The sequence below is a fragment of the Apodemus sylvaticus genome, chromosome 6 (genome assembly GCF_947179515.1).
Source record: "Apodemus sylvaticus chromosome 6, mApoSyl1.1, whole genome shotgun sequence".
Taxonomy (NCBI): domain Eukaryota; kingdom Metazoa; phylum Chordata; class Mammalia; order Rodentia; family Muridae; genus Apodemus; species Apodemus sylvaticus.
Genome location: NC_067477.1, coordinates 101,770,502 through 101,795,495, shown reverse-complemented (window position 1 = coordinate 101,795,495; position 24,994 = coordinate 101,770,502). Strand labels below are relative to the sequence as shown.

At 40.5% G+C, this 24,994-nt stretch overlaps 1 long non-coding RNA gene across 1 annotated transcript in view; it reads right to left on the bottom strand.

Moving 5' to 3' along the window:
• LOC127687458 (uncharacterized) overlaps nucleotides 1-24,994 on the bottom strand; it is a 42,965-nt gene that overhangs the window by 4,575 nt on the left and 13,396 nt on the right. Inside the window, exon 3 of the long non-coding RNA XR_007978389.1 lies at nucleotides 10,540-10,644. This is a non-coding gene — a long non-coding RNA (uncharacterized LOC127687458). The remainder of the gene's footprint in view (nucleotides 1-10,539; nucleotides 10,645-24,994) is intronic.

The window sequence follows — 24,994 nt, the reverse complement described above, 5'->3', positions numbered from 1 at the left end:
TATGTTGTCTAATTGCTCTAGCTAGAACTTCAAGTACTATATTGAAAAGATATGGAGAGACAGGGCAGCCTTGTCTGGTCCCTGATTTTAGTGGGATTGCTTCAAGTTTCTCTCCATTTAGTTTGATATTGGCTACTGGTTTGCTATATATTGCTTTAACTATGTTTAGGTATGGGCCTTGAATTCCTGTTTTTTCCAAGACTTTTAGCATGAAAGGATGCTGAATTTTGTCAAATGCTTTTTCAGCATCTAATGAAATGATCATATGGGTTTTTTTCTTTGAGTTTGTTTATGTAGTGGATTGTATTGATGGATTTCTGTATATTGAACCATCCCTGCATCCCTGGGATGAAGCCCACTTGATCATGGTGGATGATCGTTTTGATGTGTTCTTGGATTCGGTTGGCAAGAATTTTATTGAGTATTTTTGCATCGATGTTCATAAGGGAAATTGGTCTGAAGTTCTCTTTCTTTGTTGGATCTTTGTGTGGTTTAGGTATCAGTGTAATTGTGGCTTCATAGAACAAGTTGGGTAGTGTTCCTTCTGTTTCTATTTTGTGGAACAGTTTGAAGAGTATTGGTGTTAGGTCTTCTTTGAAGGTCTGATAAAATTCTGCACTGAAGCCATCTGGTCCCATGCTTTTATTGGTTGAGAGACTTTCTATGACCCCTTTCATTTCCTTAGGGGTTATGGACCTGTTTAGATGATCTATTTGATCCTGATTTAATTTTGGTGTTTGGTATCTGTCTAGGCAATTGTCCATTTCCTCCAGATTCTCCAGTTGTGTTGAGTATAGGCTTTGGTAGTAAGATCTGATGATTTTTTGAATTTCCTCAGTTTCTGTTGTTATATCTCCCTTTTCATTTCTAATTTTGTTAATCTGGATACTGTCTCTGTGCCCTTTGGTTAGTCTGGCTAAGGGTTTATCTATCTTGTTAATTTTCTCAAAGAACCAGATCCTGGTTTTGTTGATTCTTTGTATGGTTCTCTTAGTTTCTACTTGATTGATTTCAGCCCTGAGTTTGATGATTTCCTGCCTTCTACTCCTCCTGAGTGAATTCGGTTCTTTTTGCTCCAGGGCTTTCAGGTGTGTCATTAAGCTGCTAATGTATGCTCTCTCCATTTTCTTTTTGGAGGCACTCAGGGCTATGAGTTTTCCTCTTAGCACTGCTTTCATTGTGTCCCATAGATTTGGCTATGTTGTGTCTTCATTTTCATTGTGTTCTAAAAAATCTTTGATTTCTTTCTTTATTTCTTCCTTGACCAAGGTATCATTGAGTATTGTTAAGTTTCCATGTGTATATGGGCTTTCTGTTGTTTTTGTTGCTATTGAAGACCACTTTTACTCCATAGTGATCTGATAGGAGGCATGGGATTATTTCGATCTTATATTTTGTTGAGGTCTGTCTTGTGACCAATTATATGGTCGATTTTGGAGAAGGTACCATGTGGTGCTGAGAAAAGGTATATTTTTTTGCTTTAGGGTGAAATGTTTTATATATATATATATATATATATAAATGTTTTATATATATATATGTTAAATCTAATTGGTCCAAAGCTCCAATTAGTTTCACTGTGTCCCTGTTTAGTTTCTGTTTTCCATGTATTTTCTTAAGATAAGGATCTGATGAGAATAAAAATTTCTTCAAGATAGATTGATCTTCATGATTTCAAGTTTAGTAGGGTCTCTGCCTAGCTGTGGGGCTTTGCAAAGGTTCCATAACTTCTCTGCACCTGGGCTTCCTCTCTTGTGAACTGGGACAGTAAGGCATCTTCCACCTCAAGTTTTCATGTACATGAAATTTCTACAAAGACGCTGAAATTTGGCAGGCTGTCTTGTCATCCTAGCATTCCCCAGAGGATGCTGCTTCTTCAGAAGTGATTATAACTCTCACAGAAATGAGATCACTGCACTGTGAAGCAAGCATAGTAATTATTTTCTTATTTATTCAATCATATTTGTCTTTAAAATATGTAAGACTTTAGTACAAGAAAAATTTAACAGGATAAGGGAGGGAAAGATGGAGAGATAAAAGGGAGGAGAGAGGAGGAAGGAAGACAGGAAGAAGGGAAGAAAGAGAGGGAGGAAGAAAGGAAGAAAAAATCAAGAAAGGAAGGAGGGAAGGAAGAAAGAGAGGAAGGAAGGGAGAAAAGCGGGAAGGACAGGATGAAAGAAGAAAAAAGGAAGGAGGGAAGGAACAAACTCAAAGCTAGATTAAAATGAAGCAAGACCTAATGGGCTGTTGTGTTTTGAAGAATGTCCCCCATAGCCTCAAATACTTGAGGCTATATTGAATGCTTGAATATTATAACTATTTGGGAAGGATTAAGAGGTGTGGCCTTATTGGAAGAGATACGTAGTGACAAATTTTGGTAATTTGGGACTTTTCCTTTCTTTTCTTCTTATTTTTAATTTTGGTTTCATTTAAAAACACAAAAATATTATCAAACTGTGCTTTTATTTTAATCCCAGGTATAGGAAAGTGGGGCTGCTTCATATTGTCCACAGCAGCTGACTGTTATTTGCCTACTGCTCTAGCAGAGGCATGGTTGTGCAAGCTGCTGATAGTTTCTACAACTGTTTGACATTTGGAATTCTGGTAACTTTTCATAGGGTACGCAAATACCAGAAACCCAATAGGTATTGTGAAGAGGTTTCTGGTTATTTAGGGAGGTTGATTGCAGTTGGTAAGTAGTTGTGGTCAAAGAAGAAACAAAAGGAAAGAAATTACATTCAGAGATTTCCCTAATCCCTCTATCCTTCTTTCTCTACTATCTAAGATTAAGGAATAAAGCCAGGGAATAAAGTGTGGGAAAAGGAAGAACTCACAAAGTAGCACAGAGATGTGCTTTGCCAGTTTCTCTCTCTCTCTCTCTCTCTCTCTCTCTCTCTCTCTCTCTCTCTCTCTCAGTATGTGTGTGGGGGGTTTTCAGATCATGTGAGTCCTCAGCTCCTCCTCCAGTACCATACTTGCTTTCCTGCCATCATGCTCCCCAATGTGGTGATCATGACCTGAAACTTTAAACAAACCCCAATTAAAAATTTGCCTTGGTCATAGTGATTCCTCACAGCAATAGAAAAGTAACTAAGCCATGTCTATAGACCATTACATTCATGAAATGAAGTCTAGTATATTTGTAACACTGAAGGTGAAAATTCAACTTGGAATTTCTCATAGTCAATATTGGCTTGGGTGGGGTGGGGTGGAGAATAATTCAAAAATCCCAAGCAAAAAAGAGCTGTGGGGAAGCCCAAGTCTTTAAGATAAAATAGAGGAGAATGTTCCAATGCTCTCAGCCCAGTGACCATAACCGTACACTGGTGACTCCCCCCAATGTGGAGCCCAATCTGGTCAACAGTTGACATGTCTTTAGAAGTCATGGCCTACGAGAGGCACTTTAAGAAGTGTTCAACATCATTAGTCATTAGGGAAATGCAAATCAAAACAACCCTGAGATTTCACCTCACACCAGTCAGAATGGCTAAGGTTAAAAACTCAGGAGACAGCAGGTGTTGGCAAGGATGTGGAGAAAGAAGAACACTCCTCCACTGCTGGTGGGACTGTAAGATGGTACAACCACTTTGGAAATCAGTCTGGTGGTTCCTCAGAAAACTGGACCTGACACTTCCGGAAGCAATACCTCTTCTGGGCATATACCCAAAGGATTCCCCGGCATGCAATAAAGACACATGCTCCATTATGTTCATAGCAGCCTTATTTATAATAGCCAGAAGCTGGAAAGAACCTCAAAGGAGGAATGGATACAGAAAATGTGGTATATTTACACAATGGAATACTACTCAGCAATTAGAAACAATGAATTCACAAAATTTTTAGGCAAATGGTTTGATCTGGAAAATATCATCCTAAGTGAGGTAACCCAATCACAAAAGAATACACATGGAATGCAATCTCTGATAAGTGGATATTAATTAGCCCAAAAGCTCTGAATACAGGAGGCACAAATCGCATAACAAATGACTCCCATGAAGAAGTATGAAGAGGGTCCTGATCCTGGAAAGGATTGATCTAGCGTTGGAGGGAAATATAAGGACAGAGAAAAAGGAGGGAGGTGATTGGAGAATGGATGGAGAGAAGAAGGTTTATGGGGCATATGGGGAGGGGGGATCTGGGAAAGGGGAAATCATTTGGAATGTAAACAAAGAATATAGAAAATAAAAATATTAAAATGAAAAAAAGAGTAGTTAAACATAGTTAAGTACAAACTACTGAAAAAGCGAACATGTATGTATTCATTTCTCTCTGCTCTTAACTGTGAATGTGATATGATTAGCTGTTTGAAATTCTTCCCTTAATTTCCCCAAGTTATAAATGGTAACGTAGAATTGCCACCGGAAATAAACTCCTTCTCCCTGAAGAAAAAAAAAAAAAAAAAAAAAAAAGAAGTCATGGCCTAGAGTACTCAACAGAAATCATCCAAGATGGAGCAACAGCATCTACAATGACCATGTTTTCATTTCCTCCAACTCTAGACCCCTTTGCCCAAAAGATGCCATTCTCTCATTTCTCTGCTTGCTTGGTTTAGGGTTTGAATGCTAAGAACTACCAATGTCGTGATGTTATTCTAACAGGCTGTTAGTTGGGTAGGATGTTCAATGCCAGGATTCTCAGAGCCATCTATGCCATCAGCAGTTTTCTTAAAAGCACATAGGAAGTGTAGATTACTAAAACCTCAGACATTTCATTGTTCTGAGTTCTCCAAAGCTCTGGACCCTGAAGATCAGTCAGCTTGCCACATTCTCACTGTGATGCCTACAAGGCCACAACCCATCTTGGTATGACACCTAGAATGTCTAGGAATGTTTCACAGATCAAATGGCCTAAAATGAAAGCCAATGTCTTCATTTCTATCAATTCAAACCATACTTTTTTTTAGGACTTGGCTCAGGCTGAGACATGTGGGGCTTGCCCTATCCCCAGTTGGTCCTTCCCAGACCTCTCCTCAGCTCCGCCATTATCCACAGGCATAGTTCCCGAGGACCCCAAACATTTACCTGCCCATTCCATTAGTCACAATTTACCAAGTCCTAGGAAGCTTTACATAGTGGAGGCTGAAGAAGTTGCTTTTAAAAAACAAATCATAAAACAATGTAAGTCTCCTTTATTTCCTATGTGGACAAGACAGCTCCCCATCTAACTCCCTAGACATTCAAATTATTTATCACTCTTTGCCTGGATTGTATCCATTCACAAATACAACTCAACTGCCTACTTAAACCAGGACATTTTTGAGACAAAAGCCACATAATGTGCATGCAAATGATCTTCAAGCATCTGATAAAAGACTAAATATGCCAAAGACCTCTTTGGGGAGCAGAGCAGTGGGAGAGGGGTGATAATCTCAAGGAGTTCCTCACGGGGTAGATGACCTGAGTCCCTGACACAAGCATAATTATAGTTTAGATCTGGGAGTGCAATGGTCATTTAAGCTAAGAGGCCACTACATCAAAGAAAAGGCTGTCAATGACAATTTTAGCAAATAAATTACTTAAATCAAGCATTGTCTTAAAAAAGACATGAACCAGCCATGAAAAAGACTAATGGTAAATATTGACAATTATCATAATTCTTAGCACTGAACATCTCAGCAGCCAAATTGCTAAATAAAATGAAATGCTCTGTAGGGAGAACCAAATCAAACACACTGATTTGCAAAGAACAGAATCACTTGTTGTCCACTGTTCTGAATTCTAGCAGTACTTGAGCAAGAACTGCATTACATGGAGAAGAAGAGAGCAAAAACAATCATTTCAAATTGTACAGATGGCAAATTCAAGGCCACAGTGTTTCTCTCTCTGGAGAAAGTAAATCCCCATGAGACAACGAATAAATAACAAACTGATGAGGATTTGGAGAAGTGGGATCATGCATAGGTACTTAAAAAGACCAAGTATGTGCCTATCAATTACATCCTTGGGATAGCTAATAATATCAACTTATAGGATCTAGAATCATTCAGGAGACAAGATTCTGAACACACTTGTCTGGAAGGATCTTGCTTAGGTTAACTAAAATGGCAGAGCTAACTTAACGGAATGGCAGCTTTCTGTGGGACAAAGTCCTGGACTGAATGGCAAGGAGAAAGTGAGCTGAGTCCCACTCATCCCTCTCAGCTTCCTGGCTGTAGCTATGAGTGGTCAGCTGCTTAGAGCTTCTGCTTCTTTAATTTGCTGCCAAAGTAGAAAGTGCCCTGGAATTGCAAGCTGAAATAAACTCTTTCTCCCTTGCATTGCTTTGGTCAGGGTATTTCATCAAAGAAACTAAGACAAATTTGGATGCATTTACTCAAGAGAAATGCATTTTATGTACACAAAAAAAATAGCTGTAACTTGATTTGTAATTACCAACAATGTCAAAGAACCTAAATGGTTTTAAATGGAATACAGCACCCAACAAAAAGAAAACCAGTATGTCCATGATATGACATACAGCACATAACAAAAAGAATGAATGTCTGTAAAAAAAAAAAATCAACCTTAACAAATCTATAAAGAATGAGAATGAGTGGAAAAGCCAATTTTAAATGGTTATATACCATATAATCACATTAATCTAACACTCTTAAAGTAGCAAGAATTTAAGAAATAAAGAGAAAATAATTGGTTGGCAGAGAGGCATCCTTTGTTACAGGACATTTTAACCTGTTTCTAGTTGTCATGAGGCTCAACCCTTACTTTAATCCCTCTGGCTGCAATACAGACATGACCTTAGTACTCAACTTTAATCCCTATGAAGGTAAATTTACTTGGTAGAGGGAAGCATCAGTGTTTGAAAGTGATATCTAATTGAGTGACAGAAAAGTGATAAATCAGAGAAAGATTTGACAGAACAGGATATGCTCAGAAGAAGAGAAAATAAAGCAAAGCTACTTAAGAAGAAGAGTACAGTACAAGAATATAGTAGAGTTCATGGAGAGCAGGACAGTAGAGTTGAGAGGGAGAGTAGAGCAACACAGAAAGGGGAAAGTAAGCAGTTTTACTGGGAGAGTTTTACAGAGCCTGTCAAGTCCTACCATGTGAAAGAGATGGTGTGGCACAGTTTCTGCCCCTGTAGCTAAGCTAGTAACACTTGGGCCTCCACACTGGGAGAGTTTTACAGAGTCTGTCAAGTCCTACCATGTGGAAGAGATAGTGTGGCACATTTTCTGCCCCTGTAGCTAAGCTAGTAACACTTGGGCCTCCACAAGTGTTGAGGGCTACTAAGGATAAGACTTGTTTGTATAATAATGTACTAAATTTAATCTTCCTCCTTCAGAGAATGTTCTCCTTGTTAAGGTTAATGACTCTGTGATAATTAGAAGCAGCACAAGTCCAGGAGGAGAAAATGTATTTATCAGCAAGGTGGTGAATGCTCTGGCCTTCAAGACAACCCTTAAGGCTGTAGGAAAGAACTATGAAAACATGAGTTCAAAATATATTATGTCTCATATATTTTGCATAGCCAAATATATATGATTTCTCAATTATGCAACATATAAGGATGCAATATGAATTGTATGAGGCACTTCTTGGACCTAAAAGAAAAGAGGCAGCTGCATTAATGAGGCAGTAAAAAGAAAAAAACAGTTAAAAAGCAAGACTCATGGTTCAAAAGGAGCACCAAGAAGTGAGAGATTGGTGATCTCAGAGTCAGATCCCACACAGCTGCTTATTATCTCTGCTTACAAAGGCAGGGAGATCCCTGAGTTCAAGGTCAGCCTGGGATGGAGCAAGTTTAGGGGCAGGCATGGTGGAAATGGTGATCTCAGAATCATATCTCCCACACTGCTGGCTTATTATCTGTTTTTACAAAGGCAGGCAGATCTCTGAGTTCATTTGCTATGTTTAAAAAATGCACTTGCTGTTTTTTCTAAGAATCAAGGGACTAAAGTCATAAAATGCTGATTCATGAAATAATCAAAAAGGAACTTGGGGTAATGATTGAATTGATATGTAAATTTAAAAACTGGACTTTGGTCTACAAGAGCTTAGCTAACTACACAGCAGTTTAGAAAGCCTGCTAAAGCAGAACACAGAGCTGTCAGCTTCTACCCACAATTGACTTTGAGTCATTTCTTTTGCCACTTTCTCAGGATTCCTGACTAAGCTGAGGTTGGTTTTCTGTAAGAGTCAAATTGAAGAAAGAGCAAGCTAGACACAGGTAAAGACAGAACAAGCAAGAGAATGAGAAAGAGCCAGAAGATTAGAATATTTTGCCAAAGTTAGAATGAGACCAAGCAGAACCAGTTAGGAGAGGTCAAGAGAGAGAAGCCAGACTCTCACTCAGTTTAGAGAAGAGTTAGAACCAGAATAGCTAAGTTGGATCAACCAGTCAGAACTCAGAAAGAATTAGAAAGGGTGAGCTTATTCAGAAGCAAGTCTTGGCTGAAAACATTCTAGGCCTAGATTAGATTGTACAGAGGCTAGAAGCTTCCAGGACTAAGCCTAGGTTATCAGACTGAGGCAATAAACCTCCAAGACAATGGTTGCTTCAGAAGAATAAAAGTTACTTTTACAGTACTTGGAAGGTAAAATAACATAAAGAAGTCTCTGGTGACTGAATGTTCCTCTCTCAATTATATAGATGATATCAACACTCTGGTTGTGATATTCTATTTCCATTGTTGGAAACTGAGTAAAGAGACATGGAATCTTGTATACTCTTATTATGTCTTAAAATTACATTTCATTCTATCATTTTAATCAAAAAATGAAATTAATTTTTATAATACTGAATCCTTAAATGTAACAACTGTTCTGAAAAATACTTCAGAAAGTTTTTTTTGTTTTGCTTTGCTTTGTTTTACTTTGTTTTAACTTCAGCATAAATGTCAGACCCAGCAACTCAATGATCAGGTATTTTTTTAATGAAACACATCCCATACAAATATGTAGAGTGACTTTTTTTATAATTTCTAAAAAAACTCAAGCAACACAAATGGCCCTTACTGGGGAATGGGTGGACAAGGTATGGCCTGTCCTCCCATGGAATTGTCCTCAACAATAAGAAAGAACTAGTAACCCATGAACCAACAAGGATGAGTGCCAAGCACATCTGGCCCTGTAAAAGAAGCAATACTCAAGTCACTACCCACTGTATAATTTCATTTATATGGCATCCTTTTAAAAAACACAGAAATAAATTGACAGTTGATAGGAGCTGTGAGTTGGGGTAAGATATGGACCACACTGGAAATACCCTGGAGCATTTGAGAATAGTGGGAATGTTCTGTATCTTGACCACAATAATAGTTAAGGAACCATATGTAATGTTTTCAGAATCCATAAAGCTGTCAAATGAAGAAAATAAAATTTATAAATTATGTTTCAATAAATAGCTTTTTAAAGGTGGGATGAGGCCTCATATAGCATAGCTAATGTTAAATCCACTATATACCCAAGCCCCAGAGAACCTGGAATATCTAATCCTCTGGCCTCCAATTCCAAAGAGCTAGAATTACAAGTGTACACTGGATCTATGCAGTGCTGGGGGGGTGACCCCCAGGGTGCTGTCCATGTTAAGCAAGTACTCTATCAACTGAGTTACATCCCAAACACTAAATTTGACTTTAAATAAGTAAGTGAATCACTAATTCTCTATTGTGATAAACTATAACCCAGAGATCCAAAGGGGCCATCATACACACCTTCTTTTGCTTAGTAACTGTGCTATCCTGGTGTATAAACCACTGCACTTCCACTCCCTGGCCTACATCATGAGAAACTTATACCAAGTGAAAATAGAGTCAGTTAGGTGCAGGGAATAATGCCCAGCATAGAGAAGTCAATGAGTATCACTGGCATGGAACATGATTGGAATTCAGTGCCTTTGCATCATATCATGAATTAGGTACCATTAGCATACAGCATTGCTAATTATGGGCTAGAGGATAAGAATTGCAGATTGCCAACTCATTGAGCAATGGGTGAGTTCACAGTGATGTGTGATTTCGTTCTAAAAACAAAAACAAAAGAAAACGAAAAATGCTGACTTGGACTCCTTATAAAGACTCCTTCCTGTGTAGACAGGAAATGCCTATAGCCACTAGAGCGGGGCTCAAATCTGCCCATGGATTTAGCTTATAGATGATGCCCAGTTTCCTATCTAATTGCTGCCTGATGAGATGTATCTCTCAGGAATCCAGGGATCCACAATTAAGTAATAAAACACAGATAGGAAACACTGAAGCAAAGGCCTGTCCTGCCTATCACCACGTCCTGGCCTTCTCCAGAGGCCCAGGAGGAGTCCCTAAGGGAGTTTCCACACACAAAACTAGAGCTCACTAACAAGGGAGCCAGATCGAGTAGCCTGTGATGCCAATTTTGGCCTCTATAAGAGTATCATCCCCATGTATACCTCAACTCAGGGTATATTTACAGAGGGACCAGAGCCATCAGCTGTGAGATCCAGTGGATGCCACAGTGGATTCACCTTCCTTTTTCAAGTGATGTGTAATGATTCTGAGCTTATTTTTCACACCAGGGTCAATAAAATCCATCCCTCCTAGACACACCCATTGGATACCTCCTTTACCTGCCCCATCCAGAGTAGATGTTCTCCTTGATGCCCAAGACTGCTACTGCCACCTTCTCAGGAACCAAGATCTTTAGCTTATTACCACTACTCCAACCACGATGCCTGAAATATAGCAGAATTTTAGTATATATTTTCAAGAGAATGAAGAAAATGAGGAGAAAAGAAATATGGGAGGAATTACTCTTGGCTGTGACAAAGGTCAGCATAGTTAGGGGCACTCAGGTCTATCACCTTTTAAATCAGTTCAGGGGACCACAGTAGACTGACATTCTCCAGGGATATCGAACACTAGGAAATAATCTACACACAACTGAGAAATACTGCTCTGGCTCTGAGTGAACCAGAGGACTCAAGAATATTCTTTTTGGAGACCCAGGACAGGGAAAACTCCTGGTAGTCGATGGGTAAGACCCTAGCTGAGATACCTACACTTGGGGAGCTATGGAGACTAAAGTGGCCACCTCCTATAGCCAGGTGGAACTTTCAGTTGAGGGAGAGAAACATCAATCCATCCACAAAACTTTCAACTCAAAATGTGTCCTGCCTACAAGATGCACAGGGATAAAAATGGATCAGAGTTTGAGGGAACAGACAGTCAGTGACTGGCCCAACTTGAGACCCATCGCATGAGAGAGAGTTAACTCCTGAGACTATCAATGATACTTTGCTATGCTTGCAGACAGGAGCCTAGCATAACTGTCTCCCCAAAAGCTTCATCCAGCTGTGGTTGCAAACAGATGCAGAGACCCATAACAGGTGGAGCTCAGGGAGTGTGGACAAGTAGGGAATAGGATGGAGTAAGCCAGAGGAGTCAAGAATACCACAAGAAGCCACTAACCTGGGCTTATGAGGCCTCACAGAGACTGAAACATCAAGCAATGAGCATATGTGACCTAGGCCTCCCCACACATTTGTATCAGATGTGCATCCTGGTCTTCATAATGGATTCCCTAACAATTAGAGCAGGTGCTGTCTCTGACTCTGTTCCCTAACATTGGATTCCCTTCCCCTAGCTGGACTGACTTGTCAGACCTCAGTGGGAGAAGATGCACATAGTCCTGCTGCAACTTGATGTCCCAGAGTAGGTGGGTATCCAAGGGGAGGGTCACCTTCTCTGAGAAGGGCAGGAGATAATGGGGAAGGGATTTATGAGCATGGGACTGGGAGGAGAGGAGGGCCAAAACTGGGATGTAAAGTGAATGAATACATATATTAAGGGGGGGAGGAGTACTCTTTCGTTTGTTTAATAAATATTTACTGGGGGACTTTCTGCAACAGGCAGAGTTTACATTATGGTCTTTAACCTTCCCTGCCCAAATAATAAGCCCAGATATCCATTCACATAAGGAGGAAACAGGCTCAGAGAAGTTGAATGAGCTAGCTAACGGCACTCAGCTAGCATATTCAGAACCAAAGTTTAAATCCCTGCCCCTCTGACTCCAAATCTGTACTGACTGGCTTCAATTGATCTTCTTGTCCACACTGCCTTTGCTTTTTCCCTTCCCCCATCCCTTCCACTTTCTGCCTCTTTAAAAACTAATCTGAGGGCATAATATATTCAAACACAGAGGAGAACAAAGGCCCCTTCTTGGAAGGCTAAGGCATGGCATCTTAATTGAAACAAGATAATCCAAACATTTGCTTCACTCAACGTTTACAAATTCCATTTCATTGACTTATATTTTCACAACTGACTGTCATGTCAAAGTTATTTTATTTTCACAGAAGTTAGGAAAATACAAAGAGGGAAAGTTTTAGAACAAAGTAGCTTACAACACAGTTCAACCCTCTCTTCTTGATGTTGTAAGATTTGGGATGTTTCTAAGACACAATGCTCAGGCCATTTGACACCATTCCCCATGAGATGCTGGTCCCTGGGTTGGACCCTTCAGATGTCCTGGATTGCTGGGAACCATGACTCTGGTTTCCAAAACCCCATTCCTTTGTCCAGCCCTGACATCACCTCCTAGAAGGACTCTTCTTGAAAGATCAGAAAGAAACACCAGCAGGGACTATATTCATCATCCAGCCACAGCACCAGAAAAGAAGCTGAGAACACCCACTACCAAAGCTAGATTTTTCTCCCATAGATATGACTCCAATTCTTAGTAAATATAGCACTTCAGGGCCCTTTGTACATAGAACAAAGGCAGCATTTTTGAAAGGGGAGAAAAAGCACAGGGCTATAGTATGCACCTCCAGCCTACGGCTCATCATCCTCTGATTGTAGGATGATATGGAGGAAGCAAAGAACTCTGGAATCAGTGGAGTGGGCTTCTGCCACAAGCTCTACCCCTTGAACTGAAAATCCTGTAGTTGATATTTGTTATCCAAAAACTGGGTATCACTTCTTCTATACTTTGTACCTTATAGGATTGGCTATGACTCTTGTGACTTCATATATATGTAACTGAGAGACTGATTGGAACTTATGTTAGTTTAATGCTGAGAACAGACACCATGACCAAAATAAATAAATAAATAAATAAATAAATAAATAAATAAATAAATAAAATAAAAAGTAAAAAAAAAAAATAAAAAAAAATTAAAAAAAACTCTTAAAAAGAACATTTAATTGGAGCTGGCTTACAGGTTTAGAGATTCAGTCAATTATCAACAAGGCAGGAACATGGCAACATCCAGGCAGGCATGGTGCAGGAGGAGCTGAGAGTTTTACATCTTCATCTAGAGGCTACTAGCAAAATACTGACTTCCAGGCAGCTAGAATGAAAGTCTTATAAGCCACAGCCACAGTGATACTTCTATTCCAACAGGGCCAAACCTTCTAATCCTGCCACTTCCTGGGCCAAGCATATACAAACCATCACAGAGTTTCTGGGAAGGCTGTCCCTATATCGTCGTCTGCAGGTGTGGTCACAGCAAACAGAACCCTCCAAGTCTTCTGCATCTCCTCCAGCTGAAGAATATGAAGTCTCACACCTGCCCTCCCAAGTGAGGCTGTTCAAGCCACTCTTAGCATAGCCACCCACCAATCCCAAAACACTCATTAGCTCCCCCTCACCAAGAACAGGAATACAACAACCAGACTCCAGGCATAAGAGTATGGACACTATATTCTTTACTTGTCTGTGGCTGTGAAAAAAAAAATATCCTGACTTAGGCAGAATAGAGGTTTCTTTCAGCTTACAGTTCCAGAGAGGATACAGCTGCACATGATTGGGAAGGCATGGTAGCAGGAGTGTGAGGCTAGCCTGGCAATCAGGAAGCATATTGAATACTGGAAAGAGAGGGGGGGGAGGAAAGGGGGAGGGGAGGGGGTATGGGGGAGGTGGAAGAGGAGAAGGAGGAATAGAACCAGTGACACATTGACACACTTCTTCCAGGAAAAAATCCACCCCCTAAAGGTTCTATAATGTTCCCAAACAGCACCACCTGCTGGAGACCAAATGGCCAAACACATAAGCTTGTGGAGAACATTCCCTAATCAAATCACAACAGACACCTTTGTGAGGAAATTTTTCTGCCACTGAAATACTAACATTAGCCAAATTTGGGAGCAGTGTGGCAGCTACAGAAATCTGCTTGATATTACACTGTTTCTATACCAGCATTTTTCTAAGTGAACTATATATGCAGCTCGCTTAGAGGGAAAGAACTCTGTGGACACTCATATTTCCCCTCACCCTAACCTGAGAGGCATTTCACTGTCAGCTTGAGCCCTGGTTCTAATGTGGCCAATGACACTAATGTGGCCATATGCCTAGATCCTATGGAAGGAGTTTTTAAATAAAATCATTATTTCAGAAATATACTGTTAATATTTTTAACTTACCATCAACACAAAGAACTTCTCAAAGATTTTTCAATTTTTTTTTCAAATAATTCTTATAATGCTCACCTCTAAGACTTTGGGGTTTCTTCAGCTCTCACATGGGTTGTCCAATCCCAAAGAATCAACCTTGGACACATGTACATATGAGCAACATTAAATGGACTTAGTAGGTTGTAAATACTGTAGATACACAGACAGGCACACTCTGTGTGTGTGTGTGTGTGTGTGTGTGTGTGTGTGTGTGTGTGTGTGTGCAAAACAAAACAATAATAATTAAAGAAGAAGAGGTCATAAATTTGGGAAAGGGCCAAGGAAAGGGTTGTAGGGAAAAGGGGGAGGCAAGGGAAATGATGTATGAAGTTCTTAAAAATAAAGAAAATTTGAAGTTCCTTGATAATAGTAGATCCCAGTGTGAAAAAAATGTCAGACCAGTGCTTAATCAGTCTGATCATTTCTATATCTCTAATACTTCAGATATTACTTGGCATGTGGAAAGCATACAAGAAATACTGATAACTGAATAAACAGAGTATATGATAGAAAGTTGAGGGTAGCTAGCATTGGGGGTGATAGAAGTCCCAAGGACCATGAGTGTTAGGTGGCATGGATCTGCACTTTGCTGAGTCATTTGAGAGTCCTTATGTGTATTTACCTCCCTCAAGGATTATGTCCTAATGTTTTTCTATGGTTTTCATTAATGGAAAGGAGAGGAAGGTACCAGATCTTAGAAATAGGACCAGTACATTGTCAAGAAAAGGTTAAAAAGAGATGGTGCTGGAAACACACTAAAAGCCTTCTTTCTGTAACCATGGTTCTTTGGTCATCCTGCATACCTGGGAAGGGCTGGTATACGCTATGCATAAGATAAAAAAAAAAAAAGACATTTGGTGGGCCAGAAAAATGGTCTATGAGAAGCAATTCAAATTTCTATGAAGATAGATTGACTGGCAAGTGGATAAATCAAAGCTAGGGGCCTGTTTGATTAAAGTGTCTCATTGACAATGGTACAAAGGGAGGGAGGGATTTGGGCCCATATTTTATAGGAAACAAATCCCTTAAACCTAACTGCTATGTTCTAGTGTCAATGGTCTCACTGTAATGAATTCAGCAAAAACAGGCTTTGGTCTCCAGAGGCATGCCTGAGATTTCTATGAAGCAAAGACTGTTCATTCTTGAAATGTAAATATAGGACTTTTCACTTTACTCTTTATAAATATCATTTGGCCCCCAAAGCTAATCTGTCTATTACAAGGAAAGTTTGCCCCAGGCTAAAAGCCAGAGTCATACAACTGAGAACACACCCAACAAATAGGCACTGCTTCCTACTTATGTAAACATCGCTTTCATCCAACCTTTGAAAATCTTCAGAATGGGCATGTGTCCATGTGTTTCAAGAGGACTGTCAACAGGAATAAAGACATGGTTATTTTTAAAAGACAGAAATGCAAGAAATTCCCTTTTTTTTTGTAAAGAAACTTGTGTTAATATTTGAATCCAAATGAAGAAGTCTCAAAGAAATACTCTTTGCAAGTTGGTAGTTTCAGAGAAATTCAAGACTCTTGCCCATGTTTCTAGACTCGATCTTTAGAGAAAGCTCAAGAAGTGAGCCATCCACACAGTTTAACTGGGAGTCCCCAGGAAACTCCCATCATCCCAGCGTAGCCCGCCTAGAGACAGTCATGTCTCATCTCTGGGTCTCAACTTCTCTCTACCTGTTGGAAGATGATAGCCAAAGTTCTTGGAGAGTTTTTGGTAAGTTAAAGAACTCAAATACCTCCCCTAACCCTGAAAATATGTCTAATTTCCAAAATAAACAAGTCTCTCTCCTTCCAAAATACACACTTTCTTTGGAAAAATAAATTTCTCATATGAAAGTATGAAAGCCATTCTCTTTTATAGACCATTTTACTGTGATGGCATTAAGTGTTTCCACCTGGACCTAGCATGAACTTGGCCACTGAATCAAGACACAATTATCAACGCTCCAAGTTTAGCCAGAGTACGTGTTTGAAAGACACAAGGAACTGAGCTATGCACTTAATGGCTGACTCTCCATCTCCAGAGACTCCCAAAAGGAAAAAAGGAAAGCACCTGTTTATTGGCAGTAAGTACTCTTGAAGGTCACACACTTTCAGGGACAAATATTTCCAAGCCCACAGTTAGAAACATTCGACAGCCCCACCCCCTCTTCATGCTCCACAAGTGCTCCTGTGTCCCTGGCCTAAAATAGCTCATCCCTCTCAGTAGAACCCCTCCTTTGGTTGCTGCCTTTGTTTAGTACTCTGCTCCCTAATTTTTAATTAATGCATTTGCCTCTATTTCTATAACCTCATGCATGAAGTCAGTGTACAATTATCACTTTTCATTACTAAGTCAAAATGCCTATGCAAGTCAACTTAAACAAAAGAAAGGTTTATTTCACTCATTTTCAGAGGTCACAGTTCACAACTCCATTGCTGTCAGGCCATGAAGTGTGGCAGTAAGCATGTGATAGCACAGGGTAGCATGTGGTAACATACAGTAGTGAGTGGTAGGATGTAGCGAGTGGTGCCCAACCTTTGAGATTGCAAGACAACATAGTCTTCTCTAGAGTTCAAGTTTAAGCTACAGAACAAGCCATTAAATAAATCTCAAAATGTTTCAGTGAGTTTATGATGCTATGTCAGGCTGTATTCGCAGCTGGCCTTGGCACTGCTCCAACTGAGAGCTGTGGGAAGGCTGCTGGTCAGCTAAAGCATCTCACTTCAGAGCAGCTAGAAAGCAAATGAGAAAAAGCAAAAGACCAGAGCAAGATACACTCTTGAAGATGCCCAGTGACCCACTTCTTCCCATTAGGCCACTCCTCCCAAGAGCTATGACTTGACCAGTCCACATCATTGTTACCACGATCCAATGGCCTCACAATGTTGTCATCGACATTGCTTCAGCATCTGACCCATGGCTGCATCATGATTCCAGGGAGCATCCATGTCCCATTAAGTGTCAGCAAGAGCAAAAGCAAGGATCAATGAGCATCACATGGTCCATGAAAGAGAAAAGAACAGACTCAGAACCCATGATGAAAAAGGATGTGCTTCACTCTGCTAGGAGAAGATGTGTTTTCTACTAAAGTGAGCAGAAATGATGAAACCCTGATACACCATTCTCTGAAGCCCACCCTGGGTACCTCACATGTTGGGGTAGCTCACATGTGAGGTGAGAGTCATTTCCTGATGAAGGACCGGAGTTACCCATTATTTATTTTGTATATTGTGATCTGCATTTAGAAAATATTATGGCAAGAAAGCATGGGATGCAGGCACAAAGGAAATATCTGTGATATGACATTTGGCCCTCCTGAGGTTCTAAAGGTAAGTGTGGGAGTGAAGATGGAAGAAGGAGTGTTGGCATGCTGGAGCCCTGGGTAGTAAGTACAATGCTGGTCCTTGATGCCTATTCTTTCATTTAAATCTAAGACCCGCCTTGAAAACAGACATTAATTCTCACCCTCCCATCCTTAGGAGAGCACAGCTCGGAGGACATATGGATTAGCAAGAGTCCCATGGCTCATGAGAAACCTGGTCTAAGGCAAAACTGAACAGTGTCTCCCCAAGCTGGATCTTTTCTGTTCCCAAAGCCTTCTTCTGCAACTGGATTCACATTAGGATCAGTTCATCACAACCAGTTTAAAACTCAGGAGAAGATGTATGTTGAAAGCTTCTAAATAAGTTGTAACTCAATACTAACTGAATATTCTAGAACCATGAACTCAAGCACCAACCCTCCACCAACAAGCCCCTGAACAAATACCCTATCCCAACTGAATTCTGCTTTTCTTGTGTCCATTTGTGGTGACAACAGGTTCTCTACACCCTCACACTGCTTGAATAACCATAGGATGAACCAACTCGAGGTCATATTTTTGTGAAGTGTCAAATGCTGCAGACATTTGAAGAAAGAATTTGTATCCATAGTATGTCTTAAAGGAAGATGGGGCTTCTGTGGGCAGAAAATGGAATGTGACTCTGGACTTGAAGAGACCTCTTTTGTCAATATCCCCATCTTTCAGTGAGCCACAGTGGCAGACAGAGGAAGCAGAGTCATGGCTGTTCCCCAAGATCCCACAGTTATGAGACAAACACCTGTGTCTTCTATCAGAAATAGAAAGCCAAATCCTGTAGCCTTCATGACCCCTCCTGAGCCCTAACCCTTGTGGTTAGCTAAGGTTCCCCACAAGGACATGTGGCTCCCTGTTGAGGCTTGGTGACAGAAACAACTATGGTAGTGAACTCTCACCTCAGGTCCAGCATTCATCTCTTAAAAGTCCACTGTAGTTAGAGAGAGATGCTCGGTGGTTAAGAACACTGACTCCTTTTCCAAAGGACCTGGTTTCAATTCCCAGCACCCACATGGCAACTCATAACCATCTGTAACTCCAGTCCTAGAAGATCTGACACCCTCCTCTGTGGGTACTACACAAATATGGCACAGACATACAGGCAAATAAAACATCCATATGTATAAATAAATAAAAGTTACAATGGTTCTGGCATACTCATTTAATCCCAGGACTTAGAAGGCAGAGGCAGGTGGATCTCTTTGAGTTTGAGGCCAGTCTGGTTGACATAGTGAATTCCAGGACACCCAGGGATATATAGAGAAACTCTGGCCTGAAAAACCAAAGTAAAATAAAATAAAAATTCCACAGTAGGGAGTCAGAGAGCAAGAGGCTCAAAGCCATAAGCCTAGCAGATGAGTTCTCTCTTCTTCTAGAACCTATTAAAACCTTGAGGTCCTAATAACAATGAGGATACCATAGCAGTGGCAGAGAGCTGACTCCAGGAGATCTGGAAAAGACACTCTGCCAGTCATTGTGAAAAACCAGGAATCTTTGTCAGCTTTAAATACCAGAAGCCTATTCTTGATTCTTGGTTCTGGCCCAGGCAGCCAGTGACTCAGACCCTAGAGCCCAGGCACCAGTCAAAGGGATGTGTGCTCCTGCACCCACAGCCTCTCATCCACCAGCCTCATCTCCAGGATTAAGGAGCAGGGAGGCGAGGATCAGGTAAGATGATGGTTTATTTAGATGTCAACAGGAACAGGCATCAAGTGTTTCCTGGAGCCCTCGCCTTTGTCTAAATAGGAGCAAGTAGACAGAAGATACAGCTGTGGACTCAGGTGCAAACAAACATCATGGGCTCTCGTGCAAGGCAGTATAGACTCTTATGCTTCTGTTCATTTTAATGTTCTAAGAAGGTGATCTAGACCAAAGCCTCAACATCCCCTCATTCTGCCCTTCATAAATGTCAGCCCTTATGCTCCTGCAAATATCCTTCCATGCTCCTGTGAGCAACACTAATGAAACTCATAATGAGATCACACACACATACACACACACACACACACACACACACACACACAAAGATACAAAGACATAAAGGTAGAAAGGTATCTAGTATAAAGTAGTAGTAGAAAAAAGAGGAAGTGGGAGGAGACTAAGAAAGGTAGATAATATGATCAAAATACATTGTATATATGTACAAAAACATCATAAATGAAATGCATTACTATGCATTAACATATGCAAATAAAGCATGAAATATAGTAGTCACCTTTAGTGATTATGTAGGACTTTAGCATTATCTGAATATAATTTTTTTGCTAGAAATTGATGGCTTTCCATGAGCTTTACCTCTGAAAGCAAACATGTGATGTATGTTTTTCAAGGAGAGATATTTAAAAAAATTAAAAAGTCACATGGCAGAGTGGTAGATGTGATCATATTTCATTATAAAAATGTCTGAACTTTTCAAAACTGGAATGTTAAAAATTGATGCAGTTGATAGAATCATATCTATTAAGTTCTCAACCAGAGAGCCAAATGAACACAGCTGTTGATATCACGCACCCTCAGCAGCAGGAGATCAGTCTTGATGTGAGCTGACATAAATTATAATGCAAGAGATCAGATGATGCCAGTGCCAAACCTAGAAAGCATCTGTCTCGAGTGTCAGGGCACAGTGGAGTCCTGCAGGCAAGGACAGACTCCAGCCTTCTTGGGAGAATGTTAGAGTCCAGTTTAGCAAGCATGATCTCCAGTGCCAATTGGTAAGCAGTGTTCTAGCATATCGGAGGCATAATTTCTGCAGAAGTCCCTTAAGAGGCACTGATGGCCCTCTAGGTAAAGGTTCTCTTCCACCTTCTTGCCTCCTGAACTAAGGACCACAGAAAACTCCAGCCACATGTGTATGTATCTATTGAGTGATCATTGCAATGCCTGTCTGAAAGTCCCATAAACCAGCTCCCATCTACCCTTGTCTGACAGGTTGAGTCATGTTCCCACAAAATGAGATAAGGTGAAGTCTTAATACTCAGTACAATGGAATGTGTGCTTGTTTGGAAATAGGGTTTCACCAGATTGACCAAATTATATAAGGCTCTTATGTGGGCCCTAAGCATAAAATCACTGGCTTCTTTATATACAGGAAAAGTTTGGACACAGATACAGAGAGGCATGAAAGACAAATCAGGAAACTTTGGCAACCTACTAGAAGCTCCAATGAGCACAAAAGGATCTTTCCCAGAATCCTCAGGGAACAAGACCTTATCCAAACCAATCTTGCATATACAGACTCAGAGACAGTAGACTCTTCACACTTTACTCTGAGCTACCTACTTTGCAGTGATCTACTATGGCAGCCCTAGTGAATGTACACTTGGAACTTTTGTTTTATTTCAGTTCATTGAACTCAGTATCATGGCTAGCAACAGAGACATAAACAGAGTTAGGATACCCATGAGAAGTATGGTAGCAGGCACCTGTTCTGTAGAACAACCCATTATCAGGGAGAAGAGTCCAATAACCCATGTTAGAAGGACTGATGACTAAACTACAACTTCCTCATAAGGGAAAACTCATAAGGGAATGGGAGTCTGCCTGGTATGAGGCTCACAGGAGCACAGATGCAGCTTTGGCTATGAATGGCACAGCAGAAAGATTTGATAGGGGAGGTAGATGATGATGATGATGATGATGGTGGTGGTGGTGGTGGTGATGTAGTCTATCTGAAAAACTAAAGTCAGAGCTGGAGAGAGGTATTATTAGTTAAGAACACTTGCTGATTTTTTTGTTTGTTTTGTTTTGTGTTGTGTTTTTACAGAGGACAAGAGTTCAATTTCCAGCACCCACATCAGGCAGCTCACAATTGCCTATAACTCCAGGGAATCTAATGATTCTTCTGGTCTCTACTTGTCCTGCACAGACACAGATAAATAAAAATAAAGTAATTTAAAAAAAATGTGAAAGGCAAGAAAATGTGTTCCAAGCTGAAAAAAAAATGTTAAGTAGCTTGAGAGTTAGAAAACAAGGACCTTGTCCAGAAAGCCTACTGTGACACCTCCTCTCTCCTTGTTCCCATAAATCACTTGGTTTCCTGGACTAATGAAACACAGGAACACCTGCAGGATACTCTATTGATTCCTTCACACCAGGGCCAGAGCAGATTTCCAAGAAAAGAAAACAGCTCTGAAAAAGCATCTGAGTGCCTACAGGATGCCAGAATCTGTTGGGTCCTCTGCAGTATGGTAGCATTTAGTCCTTCAAATACCTCCAACAAGTGGGCCCCTTCCTCATTGTATAGAGCAGAAAAGAGGCTTGCTCAGAGGGCAGCCGGTGAGCCAAGCTTGAACCCCTAAAAACGCAGAGAAATCTATTTGAATCCAGAACAGCCAGAAGCCCAAGCCAAGACTCCCTGAGACCCCCATGCTGACCCATAGCCCATATACGAATGCCAAGAAGTTTCTGTCCTACAAATGACAGTGAAGTGAGAAAGTCACTCAACATCTGAAGACTCAGTGGGACAAGTCAATGTAAATAAAGTAGAGTCATGAAGCTAAATTAGACAGTGTGGCAATTAGCAGAAATTATATGGAGTTTATGTAGCCAAGCTTGAATTCTTCCTGCGAGATTTTAAGCACATAGTAGAAATGCTTCACAGATTATTCTCAGTTCCAAGAGGAAGTCTTGCAAGACTCAGGAGGTCTTGATTAAGTCTACATCTACCACGTCACACAAAGGCAATAATGACGTTCATCCGGAGAGCTTTGAACGTGGATGTGAGCATTGTTAAATATTTACACAGACACATTGATTACCTACATTTGTAAGCCTATGGGAGCACCAGTCTGTTCTGTAACACAATGTTGTGGGGAGATAAGGTTCTTCTCAAGTAATCAGTCGTATTCAATGCTCATTAGACTAACACTCAAATCACTCTTCAGTTTGTTTGCAAAGATGATTCACATCTGTACTGGCACATCTGTGGGTGTGTTCAGAGAGAGGAGTACTTTGGGCTAAAAATCCGGAGGTGGGGGGACTTTCAACACTTATGGGTTTGTAAACAAACTCCACAGTTGCAACAATAAAAACAAGGGAGGCAGCAGCCATGAAATTTGTTTCTACAGATGTGCTCAGCTTCTGTCTGATGTAAGGCTGAGAGTGTTGCTCACGTTAAAAGCCTTTGCACATTTTAGAACCCTTGAATACTAACAATTGCAATGAATATTAAACAAGATGTGCATGTGTGCTTCTGTGCACATGTACATGTATGTGTGTATATGTATATGTGTGAGTTTCTATGCACAGCTGTGTGTGTGTGTGTGTGTGTGTGTGTGTGTGTGTACAAAGAACAAAGAACCCAGAAGTCTTTTTCAACTTGTGTAGATGCTGAGGACCAAAGCCCAGGTCCTTGGGCTTAGGTAGCAAGCACATTACTGACTGATTCGTCTTCCCAGCTGTCTTCTCACCTTTTATCCTCACCTTTACTTTGTTTGGATTCTGGTGGCAAAATGTATTGGAAGTCATTGGGCTCCCAAATTGTGACTGGTAGGGCTGTCACTAATGGGTAAACACAACATTCAGCCTGTATTTACAAGTTCACATGGCATAGAAATGTGTTATTCGCTTGCTGGCTGATGTCAATCTAGAGATGCTACAATTTACAAGACACCCCTGCCAGTGAGTAGACAAGAGAAAGGGGAGAAATGTACAACTGTGGGTGAGTTTGATAGAGTGCAGTAGGTGGTGTGAATCCATCAGTACCCCATTTTGCTTATTTAGAAGCACTGCAGGAAAAACTTGTAACCCTTTCCTCTCCCCTCCTTCTGTAAACATCTTAAAAATGAATCAAAAAAAAAAAAGAACTCCCAAATGATAATAAAAATCCTAATGTCAAATACTAATGTTATCCAGAAACACAAGTGTGGGGTGGCTCATGCTCTGTAGAGGCTAGTTATGTTGGTATTGCTAAAGAAAAAGTAAGGTTGTGTGTGTGTTTGTGTGTGTGTGTGTGTGTGTGTGTGTGTGTGTGTGTGTGTGTGTGTGTTTAAGGAGAAGAGCAGATCAAGTATCCAATATGAATGGGGAATGGGGAATTTAAGTGATAAGGTTGTCTGATTTTGACAGTGAATGATAGAAATCTCTGGTACAAACATATTCTTAAAGTCAATGACTTGGTTCTAAACCAGAATGTCCTAGAAATTATGAGTAGGCATAGGCATTGAGAATACAGCGAAGCTTGGGCCAGATAACACACTGGCAACTATCTATCCTGGACTCTAGATCAGACTCACATGGTAGAGTTGCCCCACCGGGGAGGGAACAGTTTGGGTGATCCTTCTGAAGGCAATGAGAAAGGTGGGCTATGGGATGAGAGTTAAAGCAATGGGAACTCCTACTAAGAATTCTGAATCCACAGTAGCAGTTAATAGTCCCAGAAGCTCAAGAGTTGTCATGTGGACCACGAAGAACACCCCACTGTGGAGTGCACGGGGAAAGTGTCCATTATTCTTACTACACGCGATTGCCCAGTGTGATCAGATGATGGCTATGTCTTAAAGCTCAATAGGATCCTGAAGGTGATTACCAGAGAACACGGTCCCTTTAGAGACTTTTATTCTCCTTGAGCCACAGAATCTAGAGATTTGGTGATGGAAACACAAATTCTAGAAAATGGGTATCAAGGGTTTATGGAAACTCAAGTCATCCCCAACTCTACATGTTAATTTCCAGACTTCTGTATTCATCTAACTGGAGATGCTAGATTAGCAGCTCCAGAGATAGGGTGCAAGACTTCACCCTGGAGGACAGTGCTCCTGAACAAGAGGCATCATCTCTAAGCTGCTACCCTGGATGTACCTATATGGAACTGTTTCACCTTGCAATTAGGCTGGTGGCTTCTGAGAAGTATGTGTAGGCTGAGAGATCAGATACCATGAGAGTAAGGTCAAATACTGAATCCTCTTTGCCATGAAGAATGGTCTTAAAGTCAGTTACATTAAATCCTATGTCAGTAGATCAGATTTGCCTGTGATTTTAAGTTAATTCTAAGTGCTAAGAACTTGTGAGCCAAAGAAAAGCAACCCCATGTCTCAAACAGATGTGAATTTTACACAAAATCAATTGTGTACCTATCCAGGAAGGAAGAAATAATCCAATATTGAAATAGCTTTCTTTTGTTCTTAGCTGTTTTAGGTCTTTTATCATGAAGAACTTTTTCTAAGGCCTTTCTTGTGTCTATTAAGAAGAGCATGTGGTTTCTATCCTTAAATCTACTTCATCAATCTATATCTTTATTGAATTGCATACATTGAACCATATTGTACATCCATAAGATGAACATA